This window comes from Myxine glutinosa, chromosome 14 (assembly GCF_964187855.1).
Source record: "Myxine glutinosa chromosome 14, kmMyxGlut1.1, whole genome shotgun sequence".
In the NCBI taxonomy this organism is placed as follows: Eukaryota; Metazoa; Chordata; class Myxini; order Myxiniformes; family Myxinidae; genus Myxine; species Myxine glutinosa.
In genome coordinates, this window is record NC_136274.1 from 79,838,420 (window position 1) to 79,853,918 (window position 15,499).

The following is a 15,499-nucleotide window of genomic DNA, read 5'->3' on the forward strand; positions in this document are numbered from 1 at the left end:
GCACACACGACTCGATTGCCAGAGAGGTAGGCCACAACGCGTTGGTACAAACAAAGAGTCTTTATTAAGAGCTCGCACTTCAGCACTGGGCGGGCTCGAGCTTAGAGCCCGCGTATATGTCCAGAGGCCACGCCTTGCCCCTGGGCGTGGGCGATCGGTCGAAAGGCGGGGCATGCATTTTCGTTCCCCGCCTGGACGCTCGCGCCACCCACTGGTGCGCGGAATTATTGTCCCTTGTGCCCGCCACACGCGCCCCCCCAGAATTCCCGTGCACCTGAAGGGTGAGTTTGCGGGGAAGCCGGATGACCCGGCCGAAACGCCCCCTGGCGATGCGTGCAGGGCTGGGGGGTAGCGGGGCTTGGGGGTGCCGGGGGTCTGACCGCCGGGGGGCGGGCTCGACGCGGAGGCAGAGCTGCTTGCGGGGCGTGGTCCAGATCGAGGTGGGCCGGCTTGAGGCGGTCCACGGAGATACGATCCGGGGCACCGCCGATGTCGACGGTGAAATATTTGTCCCCGGTCTCCAGCACGTGGAAGGGCCTGTCATACGGGGGCCGTAGCGGTGCCCGGTGGGCGTCGTGCCGGACGAAGACGTACTCCGCCGTGCGAAGCTCCGGGACGACGTGGGAAGACGGGCAACCGTGATGCGCCGTCGGCACCGGGGCGAACCTCCGGGCGGTCTCCTGCAGGGTGGAGCGCTGTTGCGGCGCGGACCAAGGAGCCGTGGAGTCAGGGATAAATTCGCCCGGTACCCGCAGTGGTTGCCTGAAGACCAGCTCTGCCGAGGACACGCGCAGGTTGTCCTTGGGCGCCGTCCTGAGGCCCAGCAGGACCTAGGGGAGCTTGTCGGCCCAGCTGCCGTCGCGGAGGCTGGCCCGGAGCGCGGCCTTCATCGAGCGATGAAAGCGCTCGCACAGGCCATTGGCCTGGGGGTGGTAGGCCGTGGTGCGGTGTAGTTTTACGCCGAGCCCTTGCGCCACTGCGCCCCAGAGCTCCGAGGTGAACTGGGGGCCGCGGTCGGACGAGATGTCCGAGGGGGCACCGAACCGGGCAACCCAAGGGGCGATGAAGGCTTGCGCCACATCAGCCGCAGACGTCGCCGCCAATGGGACGGCCTCCGGCCACAGTGTGGTGCGGTCCACCATGGCGAGGAGGTGGTTGAACCCCCGCGAGGGGGGCAGAGGTCCCACCAAGTCGACATGCACGTGGTCGAACGGACGCTCGGGCACCGTAAACGGGGCCAACGGGGCCTGGGTGTGGCGGTGGAACTTTGCGCGCTGGCACACGAGGCACATCCTGGCCTAGTCGCGGACGTCCTTCCTGAGGCCATGCCAGACGAACTTCGCCGTGACGAGCTTCTGGGAGGCCTTCGTGCCCGGGTGGGACAGGCCGTGGATGGCGTCGAACACTGGGCGCTGCCAGCCAGTGGGCACGATGGGGCGAGGCCGGCCGAGGGAGACCGCACAGGAGGGAAGCGCACGTGGCGTCGAACGGCACCTCGGTGACGCGGAGGCCCGTGACGGCGGTCCGCAAGGCCTGGACGCCGGGGTCGGCGGTCTGGTCCTCCGCCATCCGGGTATAGTCGATCCTGAGGTGGACCGCGTGCGCGACGGACCGGGAATGGCAATCCGCCACCGGGTTGTCTTTACCAGCCACGTGACGGATGTCCGTCGTATACTCGGACACGGCAGAGAGGTGACGCTGCTGCCGTGCCGACCATGGCTCGGCGACCTTGGCCATCGCGAACACAAGGGGCTTGTGGTCGACGAAAGCCGTGAACGGTTGGCCCTTGAGCAGGTGGCTGAAGTGTCGGACCGCCAGGTGGAGCCCGAGCAGCTCGCGGTCGAAGGTGCTGTAGCGGCGTTCGTGCGGGCGAAGCTGCCGGCTAAAAAACGTCAGCGGCTGCCAAGCACCATGCACCCACTGCTCGTGCACCGCGCCCACCACGTAGACCGACGCGTCGGTGGTGAGGGCGATCGGTGCATCGGGCGCTGGGTGCGCCAGCATGGTGGCATTGGCCAGGGCCAGCTTTGCGCCCGCAAACGCCGCGGCCGTCGGCTCCGACCAGGCGATGTCACCTTTGCTCGGCTTGCCCCGGAGGGCCTCGTGCAGGGGACGCAGGAGCTGGGCGACGCGGGGCACGAAGCGGTGGTAAAAATTTACCATGCCCAGGAACTCCTGGAGCCCCTTGATCGTGCGGGGTCACGGGAAATCCCTGACCGCCTCCACCTTGGCCGGTAAAGGGACGGCCCCGTGCCTGGTGATGCGGTGCCCCAAGAAGTCGATGGTGGGGACGCCGAAACGGCACTTTGCGGGGTTGATGATTAGGCCATGCTGGCCCAGGCGTTCGAAAAGCATGCGGAGGTGGAGCAGGTGCTCCTCCCGGGACGCGCGCGCGACTAGGATGTCGTCCAGGTAGACATAGATGAAAGGGAAGTCGCGCAAGACTCTGTCCATAAGCCGTTGGAACGCCTGGGCCGCATTCTTCAACCCGAAGCATCCGCAGGAACTCGAAGAGGCCGAAAGGGGTGATGACGGCCGTCTTCGGGACATCGCCCGGTTGGACGGGGACCTGGTGGTAGCCCCGGATGAGGTCCACCTTGGAAAACACGGTCGTGTTTGCCAACCGGGCGGAAAAGTCCTGGATATGCGGGACCGGGTAGCGGTCGGGGGTGGTGGCATCATTGATCCAGCGGTAGTCACCGCACGGCCGCCATCCTCCGCCGGGCTTTGGCACAATGTGCAGCGGAGAGGCCCAAGCGCTGTTTGAGCGCCGCACGATACCCAGCCGTTCCAGCGTGGCGAACTCCATTTATCGTCACAGTGAGCTTCGTGGGTTGGAGTCGGCATGCCCGGGCGTAGACCGGCGGCCCGACCGTGGGTATATGGTGCTCCACCCCGTGTTTAACGGCCACCGCTGAGAAGGTGGGCCGCGTGAGGGCCGGGAAACTGGCTTGGAGGCGGGTAAAGTCGTCCGCTGCCGGAAGTATGCAAACTAAACTCGCCGGGACGGAACCTTTCAGCAAGCCGCTTGGCAAGCCGCTCGGCGAGCCGCTCAGTGAGCCGCTCAACGAGCCGCTCAGCGAACAAGTGAGCGAGCTGAAGGTTTCGGCCTGGACGAGACGTCTGCGCTTAACGTCGACCAACAAGCCATGCACACATAGGAAGTCTGCACCGAGCAGGGCCATTGGCACGCTGGCGGTGACGAACGACCATTGAAAGCACTGCCCTCCGAACCGCAGTGAGAGGCAACGCTTCCCGAATGTGCGGATGGGTGTACTGTTGGCGGCAAGCAAATCGGGGCCCCGGCCCGTGGCTTGCTTGTCGGACGCGGAGGCAGGGAGGACGCTTACCTGCGATCCTGTGTCGCAAAGGAAACGGCGCCCGGACAAAGTGTCCGTGATGAACAGGAGGCTGCCGGAATGGCCGACGCTCAGGGCCGCAAATGAGCGCCGGCCCGGTCGTTTCCCGACCCGTCAAAAGAGCACGGCGGGCGACACGTTTTAGCCTTGCGGCCGAACCTGGCGTGGTAGTAGCACCAGGTTTGCGGCGGTGACGGCCGCGGCGGCCGTGGTGGTGGTGGCGGCGGCGGTCGTGGGCGGGGCGGAGCAGCGGCCACGAGGGAAGCCGGGGGCGCTGTAGCCTCTGCCCCGGGATCCACTACGGCAGCACCGTAAACCGACCGCGTGTCGCAGGCCGCGAAAAACTTGTCAGCCTCTCCGGCCAGGGCGCGGGGTTCCGTGATGTTGGAACCGGCCAGCGCGAGGCGCACCTGTATCGGTAGCTGGCGGAGGAAAAGTGCGCGGAACAAGAAATCTGGGCGCTGGTCTCCAAGCAGCGACAGCATGAAATCCATCCGGACGGATGGTCGTGTGTCGCCGAGGGCGGGAAGGTCCAGGAGGCAGTCGGCACGTTCGATCTCTGTGAGCCCGAACGTGGCGAGGAGGAGACGTTTGAGCACCTCGTACTTGTGGTCGCCCGGCGGGCGCCGAAGGATGGACACGACTCGGGCGGCAGTGCCGGGCCCGAGGGCGGCGAACACGTGGTAGTACCGGGTCTCGTCCACCGTGATGCCCCGGAGCTGAAATTGAGCTTCGGCCTGCACAAACCAGACGTCGGCTTGCGTTTCCCAAAACTCCGGGAGTTTGATTGCGACGGCGTTAGTAGCCATGGCGCGTTTGGGGGTCAGCAACGGCTGAACCAATCGGGGTTACCAGTGTGGTGCTGTGCACACACGACTCGATTGACAGAGAGGTCGGCCACAAGGCGTTGGTACAAACAAAGTGTCTTTATTAAGAGCTCGCACTTCAGCACTGGGCGGGCTCGAGCTTAGAGCCCGCATATATGTCCTGAGGCCACGCCTTGCTCCCGGGCGTGGCCGATCGGTCGAAAGGCGGGGCATGCATTTTCGTTCCCCGCCTGGACGCTCGCGCCACCCACTGATGCGCGGAATTATTGTCCCTTGTGCCCGCCACAACCCGTCCATTGCACGAGTGAATGATATTTGATCTATAATACTAATAGTAATAGTTTAATCCATGAGAAGTGTCATGAGAAGGGATTGTATCGAGTTTGGATACATTTGAATACGTTACTTTACTGTCATGATGATGGGAACAACAACAACAACAACAGCCGGAATATAAGAAGATTTAAGACGGCTGATTAAACGACTACCACAAGCTATACTCTATTTGTGATACATAATCACGTTGGTTGTTGTCTCTTGGTGACGACGACGTGACAATGAGAGGTCTTCTTTATATATTTATTAATTTTTACCCCCACGACGATGCTCAGATATATTTTAACGAATCCTTATAGAAACATGTGTCTCAGGATAATAAAAAGTATCCATGTGTTTTATTTTATTAGTTTTTACGCTATTGTGGAGGATGTCTCACAGACAACTTACGTCACCATGGCGCGTAAACACCGGAAAAGGCAAATGACGTTCCATCAATGCACCTGTTAAAGAGTTTTTGTGACAACACTCATCGTCCCGTCTGCCGACATTAGTTGGTGGACGTTAAGGATCCTACGGAGTCTCCGCGGCTGCACGGAGTCTCCGCGGCTCGTCCATTCGGCATTCATGACTCGGATTGAGAACCATGCATGACATTGCCGTGGAAATAACGCATGCACCGTTGGCGTTGCCTTCAGACTCAGTTACAGGAAGTTCTCTTTTTCGAACGGTTTCAGAAAATGAAATCGCTTTCCCTTCTCCCAGAATTATTTTAATAATAATAATAAATATATAAATGATGCAATCTTAATCTCCACCATTTGTCAACACGACGACGTGACAATGAGAGGTCTTCTTCATATTGTGGCGGGCACAAGGGTCAATAATTCCGTGCACCAGTGGGTGGCGCGAGCATCCAGGTGAGGAACTGAAATGCATGCCCCGCCTTTCGGCCGATCGGCCACGCACGGGGGCAAGGCGTGGCCTCGGGACATATATGCGGGCTCTAAGCTCGAGCCCGCCCAGTGCTGATATGCGAGCTCTTAATAAAGACTCTTGTTTGTATCCACGCGTTGTGGCCTACCTCTCTGGCAATCGAGTCATGTGTGCACAGCACCACACTGGTGACCCCGATTGGTTCAGCCGCTGCTGACCCCCGAACGCGCCATGGCTACCAACGCCATCGCAATCAAACTCCCGGAGTTTTGGGAAGCGCAAGCCGACGTTTGGTTTGTGCAAGCCGAAGTTCAATTCCAACTCCGGGGCATCACGGCGGACGAGACCCGGAACTACCACGTGGTCGCCGCCCTCGGGCCCGGCACTGCCGCCCGCGTCGTGTCCATCCTTCGGCGCCTGCCGGGCGACGGCAAGTACGAGGCACTCAGACGTCTCCTTCTCGCCACGTTCGGGCTCACGGAGGTCGAACGTGCCGACCGCCTCCTGGACCTTCCCGCCCTCGGCGACGCACGACCATCCATCCGGATGGATTTCATGCTGTCCCTGCTTGGAGACCGGTGCCCGGATTTCTTATTCCGAGCACTTTTCCTCCGCCAGCTACCTGTACAGGTGCGCCTCGCGCTGGCCGGTTCCAAAATAATGGAACCGCCCGCCCTGGCTGGAGAGGCCGACAAGTATTTCGCGGCCTGCGACACACGGTCGATGTACGGTGCTGCAGTAGTGGATCCCGGTGCGGAGGCTCCAGCGCCCCCGATTTCCCTCGTGGCTGCTGCTACGCCCCACCCACTACCGCCGCCGTCACCACCACTGTCGCTGCGGGGGCCACCGCCGCAAACCTGGTGCTACTACCATGCCAGGTTCGGCCGCAAGGCTAAAACGTGCCGAACGCCATGTTCTTTTGACGGGTCGGGCCGGCGCTCACTTGCGGCCATGAGCGTCGGCCATTCCGGCAGCCTCCTGTTCATCACAGACACCTTGTCTGGGCGCCGTTTTCTTTGCGACACGGGAGCGCAGGTAAGCGTCCTCCCTGCCTCCGCGTCCGACAAGCAAGCCGCGGGCCTGGGCCCCGCTTTGCTTGCCGCCAACGGTACACCCATCGCACATTCGGGAAGCGTTGCCTCTCACTGCGGTTCGGAGGGCAGTGCTTTCAATGGTCGTTCGTCACCGCCAGCGTGCCAATGGCCCTGCTCGGCGCAGACTTCCTATGTGCGCATGGGCTGTTGGTCGACGTTAAGCGCAGACGTCTCGTCCAGGCCGAAACCTTCAGCTCGCTCGCTTGTTCGCTGAGCGGCTCGTTGAGCAGCTCGCTGAGCGGCTCACCGAGCGGCTTGCTGAAAGGTTCCGTCCCGGCGAGGTTAGTCTGTACGCTTCCGGCAGCGGACAAGTTTACCCGCCTCCTCGCCAGTTTCCCGGCCCTCACGCGGCCCACCTTCTCAGCGGAGGCCGTCAAACACGGGGTGGGGCACCATATCCCCACGGTCGGGCCGCCGGTCGACGCCCGGGCACGCCGCCTCGACCCCACAAAGCTCGCCGTGGCGAAAGCGGCGTTCGCCACTCTGGAACGGCTGGGTATCGTACGGCGCTCCAACAGCGCTTGGGCCTCTCCTCTGCACATTGTGCCGAAGCCCGGTGGCAGATGGCGACCGTGCGGTGACTACCACCGGCTCAATGATGCCACCACCCCCGACCGCTACCCGGTCCCACATATCCAAGACTTTTCCGCCCGGTTGGCAAACACGACCGTGTTCTCCAAGGTGAACCTCATCCGGGCCTACCACCAGGTCCCCGTACGACCGGACGATGTCCCAAAGACGGCCGTCATCACCCCTTTTGGCCTCTTTGAGTTCCTGCGGATGCCTTTTGGGTTGAAGAATGCGGCCCAGGCGTTCCAGCGGCTCATGGACAGCGTCTTGCGCAACTTACCTTTCATCTCTGTCTACCTGGACGACATCCTAGTCGCGGATGCATCCCGGGAGGAGCACCTGCTCCACCTCCACGTGCTTTTCTAACGCCTGGGCCAGCATGGCCTGATCATCAACCCCGCAAAGTGCCGTTTCGGCGTCACCGCCATCGACTTCTTGGGGCACCGCATCACCAGGCACAGGGCCGTCCCGTTACCGGCCAAGGTGGAGGCCGTCAAGAGTTTTCCGCGCCCCCACACGATCAAGAGGCTCCAGGAATTCCTGGGCATGGTCAATTTTTACCACCGCTTCGTGCCCCGCGTCTCCCAGCTCCTCCGCCCCCTGCACGAGGCCCTCCGGGGGAAGCCGGGCAAAGGTGACATCGCCTGGTCGGAGCCGATGGCCGCGGCGTTTGCGGGCACAAAGCTGGCCTTGGCCAACGCCACCAGGCTGGCGCGCCCGATGCACCAATCGCCCTCACCACCGACGCGTCGGACTACGCGGTGGGCGTGGTGCACGAGCAGTGGGTGCGTGGTGCTTGGCAGCCCCTGGCGTTTTTTAGCCGGCAGCTTCGCCCGCACGAACGCCGCTACAGCACCTTCGACCGCGAGCTGCTCGGGCTCCACCTGGTGGTCCGACACTTCCGCCATCTGCTTGAGGGCCGCCCGTTTATGGCTTTCGTTGATCACAAGCCCCTTGTGTTCGCGATGGCCAAGGTCGCCGAGCCATGGTCGGCCCGGCAGCAACGTCACCTCTCTGCCATGTCCGAGTACACGACGGACATCCGTCACGTCGCGGGTAAAGACAACCCGGTGGCGGATTGCCTTTCCCGGTCCATCGCGCACGCGGTCCACCTCGGGATCGACTATGCCCGGATGGCGGACGACCAGACAGACGACCCTGGCGTCCAGGCCTTGCGGACCGCCGTCACGGGCCTCCGCGTCACCGAGGTGCCGTTCGACGTCGCGGGCGCGGCCCTCCTGTGCGACGTCTCCCTCGGCCGGCCTCGCCCCATCGAGCCCGCTGGCTGGCAGCGTCCGGTTTTCGACGCCATCCACGGCCTGTCCCACCCGGGCACGAAGGCCTCCCAGAAGCTTGTCGCGGCGAAGTTCGTCTGGCATGGCGTCAGGAAGGACGTCCGCGACTGGGCCAGGATGTGCCTCGCGTGCCAGTGCGCAAAAGTTTCTGTCAACCCTCGACTCTGATTCTGCAACTGGACCCGACGTCATCAGCCCACGGGTCATAAAATCCTGCTCTGCCGCTCCATCTCACCCTCTCTCTGTTCTCTTCACCCTCTCTTTTGCTCAAGGTCAACTGCCATCTGCTTGGAAATCGGCCAACATCACCGCTTTGCACAAAAAGGTGCAAAAACAGATCCTAGCAACTACAGACCAATTAGCCTTCTCCCAATTATCAGCAAAGTCATGGAATCCATCATTGCTTCGGATATGAAATCTTTCCTCTTCTCCAATGGCTTGATCTCTGATCATCAATTTGGTTTCAGACCACTTCACTCTACTCTGGACATGCTGCTTCTGCTGTCTCAACAATGGATGGAGGTCCTCAATGCCAAACAGGAAATTAGAGCTGTCTCCCTCGACATATCACGTGCTTTCGATACGGTCTGGCACCCTGCTCTGCTCACCAAACACTCCTCCTTTGGTATCCATGGAAATCTCCACGCATGGCTGGCGGACTTCCTCTCTAGTCGTCGTCAACGTGTGGCCCTGAATGGGTTTCTCTCATCTCCTCTTCCTGTTCAGGCTGGAGTTCCCCAAGGCAGTGTTCTGGGCCCTGTGCTTTTTCTGGTCTTCATCAATGATCTCTCTGACTCTCTTGAAAATCCTCTGTATCTCTTTGCTGATGACTCCACTCTCTGCCGCTCCAACCCTCTTCCCTCAGATCGGCAGTCTGCAGCCTCCTCACTCTCTGAAGACTTGGACAAAATCACAGACTGGTCAAACAAGTGGAACATGTCTTTCAATCCTGACAAATCTCACACTCTTACTATGTCTCTCCGAAAAGATCGACTGGACAACCCTCCCATCTACTTTCTCAACAATCCTCTCCAAGAAGTTCTGTCGCTCAAGCTTTTGGGTCTCACTATCTGCCATGATCTTTCTTGGGAAAACCACATTTCCAAGCTGGCCTCTAAAGCCAGTCGCCGACTGGGCATCCTCCGTCATGCGAAGTCCTTCCTCGGCACACCTGAGCTCCTCACCACATACAAGGCTTTCATCCGCAGCTCAATGGAATACTGTTCTCCGCTATGGGCCGGTGCTCCTGCCTCACACCTAGCTCGGCTTCACGCTGTTGAAACCAAAGCTTTCAGAATTATTGAAATCTCCCGCGATGAAGCTATCTCTGAGGGCCTTTCACTCACTCACCGCAGGCAGGTAGGTGGTCTTTCTGTCTTCCACCGACTCCTCTCCGGCCTTGCACCCCCAGCTCTCTCTGTGCTCTGTCCCCCAAATATTCCTACAGGTCGCACAAGATCTGCCAACAACCCTCTGATGGTTAAACTGCCGAAATCTCGTCTCTCTGCTCACCTTCACTCTTTCATCCCTCTTTTCTCCCGCCTCTGGAACAAACTCCCTCACTCCCTTCAATCCCCCTCCTCCCTCCAGGTCTTTAAAACAGCTGTTCACCACCATCTCTTATCTTCCCCCATCCAAAACATTGATCTTTTCTACCCCCGCTAATTCGCCCCAGATCCACCTTGTTTGAAAACTTCTTTCCTGGAGGTCCTGGCAGTGTCCATATGTTTTATACCTCTCCCACCCCCCACCCTTCCCATGCCCCCCCTCCCCCCAAAGCCCTCGCCGTCTCTCAGATCTCTCGATGTCTCCATGTCTCTCGGTCCCTGCTCTCAAATGTTGTGTTTGTGTCCTTCCCCCTGTTTCCCCATCTTGTCTACCGCTCCCGATGTTATATGTTTTATGTGTCGGTTTGTCGTTCTGTGTGATTAATGTCCGCTCTTTCATGAGCCTCGATCTTGTATACAAAAAAAAAAAAAAAAAAAAAGGTCCACCGCCACCCCCGGGCCCCGTTGGGCCCGTTTACGGTGCCCGAGCATCGGTTCGACCACGTCCACGTCGACTTCGTGGGACCTCTGCCCCCCTCACGAGGGTTCACCCACCTCCTCACCATAGTGGACCGCACCACCCGGTGGCCGGAGGCCGTGCCCTTGGCGGCGACGACTGCGGCTGACATCGCACACGCTTTCATCGCCACGTGGGTTGCCCGGTTTGGTGCCCCCTCGGACATCTCATCCGATCGCGGCACCCAGTTCACCTCGGAGCTCTGGGGCTGGTGGTGCAAGGGCTCGGCGTCAAACTGCACCGCACCACGGCCTACCACCCCCAGGCCAATGGCCTGTGCGAGCGCTTTCATCGCTCCATGAAGGCCACACTCCGGGCCAGCCTCCACGACGGCAGCTGGGCCGACAGGCTCCCCTGGGTCCTGCTGGGCCTCAGGACGGCGCCCAAGGACGACCTGCGTGCGTCCTCGGCGGAGCTAGTCTTTGGACAGCCGCTGCGGGTGCCAGGTGAGTTTATCCCCGACTCAACGGCTCCTTGGTCCGCGGCGCAACAACGCTCCACCCTGCAGGAGGCCGCCAGGAGGTTCGCCCCGGTGCCCACGGCACACCACGGCTGCCCGCCCTTCAACGTCGCCCCGGAGCTTCGCACGGCGGAGTACGTTTTCATCCGACACGACGCCCACCGGGCACCGCTGCGGGCCCCATACGACGGGCCTTTCCGCATGCTGGAGACCGGGGACAAACATTTCACTGTGGACATCGGCGGTGCTCCGGAGTGTATCTCCGTGGACCGCCTTAAGCCGGCCCACCTAGATCTGGACCACCCCCCGCAAGCAGCTCTGCCTCCGCGTCGAGGCCGCCCCCCGGCGGTCAGTCCCCCGGCACTCCCCAGCCCCGCCGTCCCGCTACCCCCCAACCCTGCACGCATCGCCAGGGGGCGTTTCGCCTGGGTCATCCGGCTTCCCCGCAAGTTCACCCTTCAGGTGCGCCGGAATTCTGGGGGGGCGCGTGTGGCGGGCACAAGGGTCAATAATCCGCGCACCAGTGGGTGGCGTGAGCGTCCAGGCGGGGAACTGAAATGCATGCCCCGCCTTTCGGCCGATCGGCCACGCCCGGGGGCAAGGCGTGGCCTCGGGACATATATGCGGGCTCTAAGCTCGAGCCTCGAGGCCGCCCAATGCTGCTATGCGAGCTCTTAATAAAGACTTGTGGCGGGCACAAGGGACAATAATTCCACGCACCAGTGGGTGGCGCGAGCGTCCAGGCGGGGAACGAAAGCGCATGCCCCGCCTTTCGACCGATCGGCCACGCCCGGGGACAAGGTGTGGCCTCGGGACATATATGCGGGGCTTGCGGGCTCTAAGCTCGAGCCCGCCCAGTGCTGAAGTGCGAGCTCTTAATAAAGACTCTTTGTTTGTACCAACGCGTTGTGGCCTTCCTCTCTGGCAATCGAGTCGTGTGTGCACAGCACCACAGACTCTTGTTTGTATCCACGCGTTGTGGCCTACCTCTGTGGCAATCGAGTCGTGTGTACCACAATATATTAATTAATTTTTACCCCCACGACGATGCTCAGATATATTTTAACGAATCCTTATAGAAACATGTCTCAGGATAATAAAAAGTATCCATGTGTTTTATTTTATTAGTTTTTACGCTATTGTGGAGGATGTCTCACGGACAACACGTCACCATGGCTCCTAAACACCGGATAAGGAAAATGACGTCGCATCAATGCACCTGTTAAAGAGTTTTTGTGACAACACTCATCGTCCCGTCTGCCGACATTAGTTGGTGGACGTTAAGGATCCTACGGAGTCTCCGCGGCTGCAAAGCGGTTGGTTCGTCCATTCATGACTCAGATTGAGAACCATGCATGACATTGCCGTGGAAATAACGCATGCACCGTTGGCGTTGCCTTCAGACTCAGTTACAGGAAGTTCTCTTTTTCGAACGGTTTCAGAAAATGAATTCGCTTTCCCTTCTCCCACAATTATTTTAATAATAATAATAAATATATAAATGATGCAATCTCAATCTCCACCATTTGTCAACACTGTCTAGCCCCGCCTACCTGGTTCGCCATTCATTCTAGCCCCGCCCGCCTGGTTCACCATTCGTTCTAGCCCCGCCTTCGCCTTGTCAATCACGTGACTTGAGCTGCTTCCGGGATAGGAGCGACCTGGGCCTGGTGCTTTTTTCCTCTGTAGGTCCAGTTTGCCTGAGATTTTGCGTTCCCTTTTCACCGGCGTTATGGTCGAGTTTTGTAGTTGTAGAAGAACTAAAAACATGTCGGCTTTGTTAACGCTGCCAGCAGACATTTTGATCCTGTGAGTCCTGTTTTCTGCTTTCCTTCTGCTGTTTTTACCAATTAAACATTTTGTTTATCTCCTTGCTGCTTGCACCGGGTGCTTTGAATTGCTTTTCCTATTTCATTGGCGGAGTGTTATGTACTGACTGCTGTTACGTTTGGAGTTCGTGCAAATCACCCACAGAAATAAGTGGGATAGAATGGAGACGCACATCGTTTCCTCTATCACTATCACTATCAGTATATGCTCCGTTTTTAACCTTTCTCTTCGCTCATCTTCTGTCCTCATCTTTCCCATTCCTCCCATATTCTTCCCCTCTCATCTCTCCCATTCCTCCCATATTCTTCCCCTCTCATCTTTCCCATTTCTCCCATATTCTTCCCCTCTCATCTTTCCCATTCCTCCCATATTCTTCCCCTCTCATCTTTCCCATTTCTCCCATGTTCTTCCCCTCTCATCTTTCCCATTCCTCCCATATTCTTCCCCTCATCTTTCCCATTTCTCCCATATTCTTCCCCTCTCATCTTTCCCATTCCTCCCATATTGTTCCCCTCATCTTTCCCATTTCTCCCATATTCTTCCCCTCTCATCTTTCCCATTCCTCCCATATTCTTCCCCTCTCATCTTTCCCATTCCTCCCATATTCTTCCCCTCATCTTTCCCATTCCTCCCATATTCTTCCCCCCTCATCTTTCCCATTCCTCCCATATTCTTCCCCTCTCATCTTTCCCATTCCTCCCATATTCTTCCCCTCTCATCTTTCCCATTTCTCCCATATTCTTCCCCTCTCATCTTTCCCATTTCTCCCATATTCTTCCCCTCTCATCTTTCCCATTTCTCCCATATTCTTCCCCTCTCATCTTTCCCATTTCTCCCATATTCGTCCCCTCCCATCTTTCCCATTTCTCCCATATTCTTCCCCTCCCATCTTTCCCATTTCTCCCATATTCTTCCCCTCTCATCTTTCCCATTTCTCCCATATTCTTCCCCTCTCATCTTTCCCATTTCTCCCATATTCTTCCCCTCCCATCTTTCCCATTTCTCCCATATTCTTCCCCTCCCATCTCATCTTTCCCATTTCTCCCATATTCTTCCCCTCCCATCTTTCCCATTTCTCCCATATTCTTCCCATCTCATCTTTCCCATTTCTCCCATATTCTTCCCCTCCCATCTTTCCCATTTCTCCCATATTCTTCCCCTCTTATCTTTCCCATTCCTCCCATATTCTTCCCCTCATCTTTCCCATTTCTCCCATATTCTTCCCCTCCCATCTTTCCCATTTCTCCCATATTCTTCCCCTCCCATCTTTCCCATTCCTCCCATATTCTTCCCCTCTCATCTTTCCCATTTCTCCCATATTCTTCCCCTCTCATCTTTCCCATTTCTCCCATATTCTTCCCCTCCCATCTTTCCCATTCCTCCCATATTCTTCCCCTCTCATCTTTCCCATTCCTCCCATATTCTTCCCCTCCCATCTTTCCCATTTCTCCCATATTCTTCCCCTCCCATCTTTCCCATTTCTCCCATATTCTTCCCATCTCATCTTTCCCATTTCTCCCATATTCTTCCCCTCCCATCTTTCCCATTTCTCCCATATTCTTCCCTTCCCATCTTTCCCATTTCTCCCATATTCTTCCCCTCCCATCTTTCCCATTTCTCCCATATTCTTCCCCTCCCATCTTTCCCATTTCTCCCATATTCTTCCCCTCCCATCTTTCCCATTTCTCCCATATTCTTCCCCCCTCATCTTTCCCATTTCTCCCATATTCTTCCCCTCATCTTTCCCATTTCTCCAATATTCTTCCCCTCCCATCTTTCCCATTCCTCCCATATTCTTCCCCTCTCATCTTTCCCATTTCTCCCATATTCTTCCCCTCTCATCTTTCCCATTTCTCCCATATTCTTCCCCTCCCATCTTTCCCATTCCTCCCATATTCTTCCCCTCTCATCTTTCCCATTCCTCCCATATTCTTCCCCTCCCATCTTTCCCATTTCTCCCATATTCTTCCCCTCCCATCTTTCCCATTTCTCCCATATTCTTCCCATCTCATCTTTCCCATTTCTCCCATATTCTTCCCCTCCCATCTTTCCCATTTCTCCCATATTCTTCCCTTCCCATCTTTCCCATTTCTCCCATATTCTTCCCTTCCCATCTTTCCCATTTCTCCCATATTCTTCCCCTCCCATCTTTCCCATTTCTCCCATATTCTTCCCCTCCCATCTTTCCCATTTCTCCCATATTCTTCCCCTCCCATCTTTCCCATTTCTCCCAGATTCTTCCCCCCTCATCTTTCCCATTTCTCCCATATTCTTCCCCTCATCTTTCCCATTTCTCCAATATTCTTCCCCTCTCATCTTTCCCATTTCTCCCATATTCTCCCCCTCTCATCTTTCCCATTTCTCCCATATTCTTCCCCTCTCATCTTCCCCATTTCTCCCATATTCTTCCCCTCTCATCTTTCCCATTTCTCCCATATTCTTCCCCTCCCATCGTTCCCATTTCTCCCATATTCTTCCCCTCTCATCTTTCCCCTTTCTCCCATATTCTTCCCCTCCCATCTTTCCCATTTCTCCCATATTCTTCCCCTCTCATCTTTCCCATTTCTCCCATATTCTTCCCCTCCCATCTTTCCCATTTCTCCCATATTCTTCCCCTCTCATCTTTCCCATTTCTCCCATATTCTTCCCCTCCCATCTTTCCCATTCCTCCCATATTCTTCCCCTCCCATCTTTCCCATTTCTCCCATATTCTTCCCCTCCCATCTTTCCCATTTCTCCCATATTCTTCCCCTCCCATCTTTCCCATTCCTCCCATATTCTTCCCCTC

General features: G+C 57.5%; 1 protein-coding gene across 4 annotated transcripts in view; it reads left to right on the forward strand.

Annotated features, from left to right (window-relative positions):
• The first annotated feature begins 12,508 nt into the window (after nt 1-12,508).
• The window catches only part of EP400 (E1A binding protein p400), a 183,550-nt gene continuing 180,559 nt past the window's right edge, over nt 12,509-15,499 (forward strand). For all 4 annotated transcript variants that reach the window (XM_078768379.1, XM_078768380.1, XM_078768381.1 and 1 more), the window contains exon 1: nt 12,509-12,690. The gene's annotated coding sequence lies outside the window, so the exon portion shown is untranslated. The remainder of the gene's footprint in view (nt 12,691-15,499) is intronic.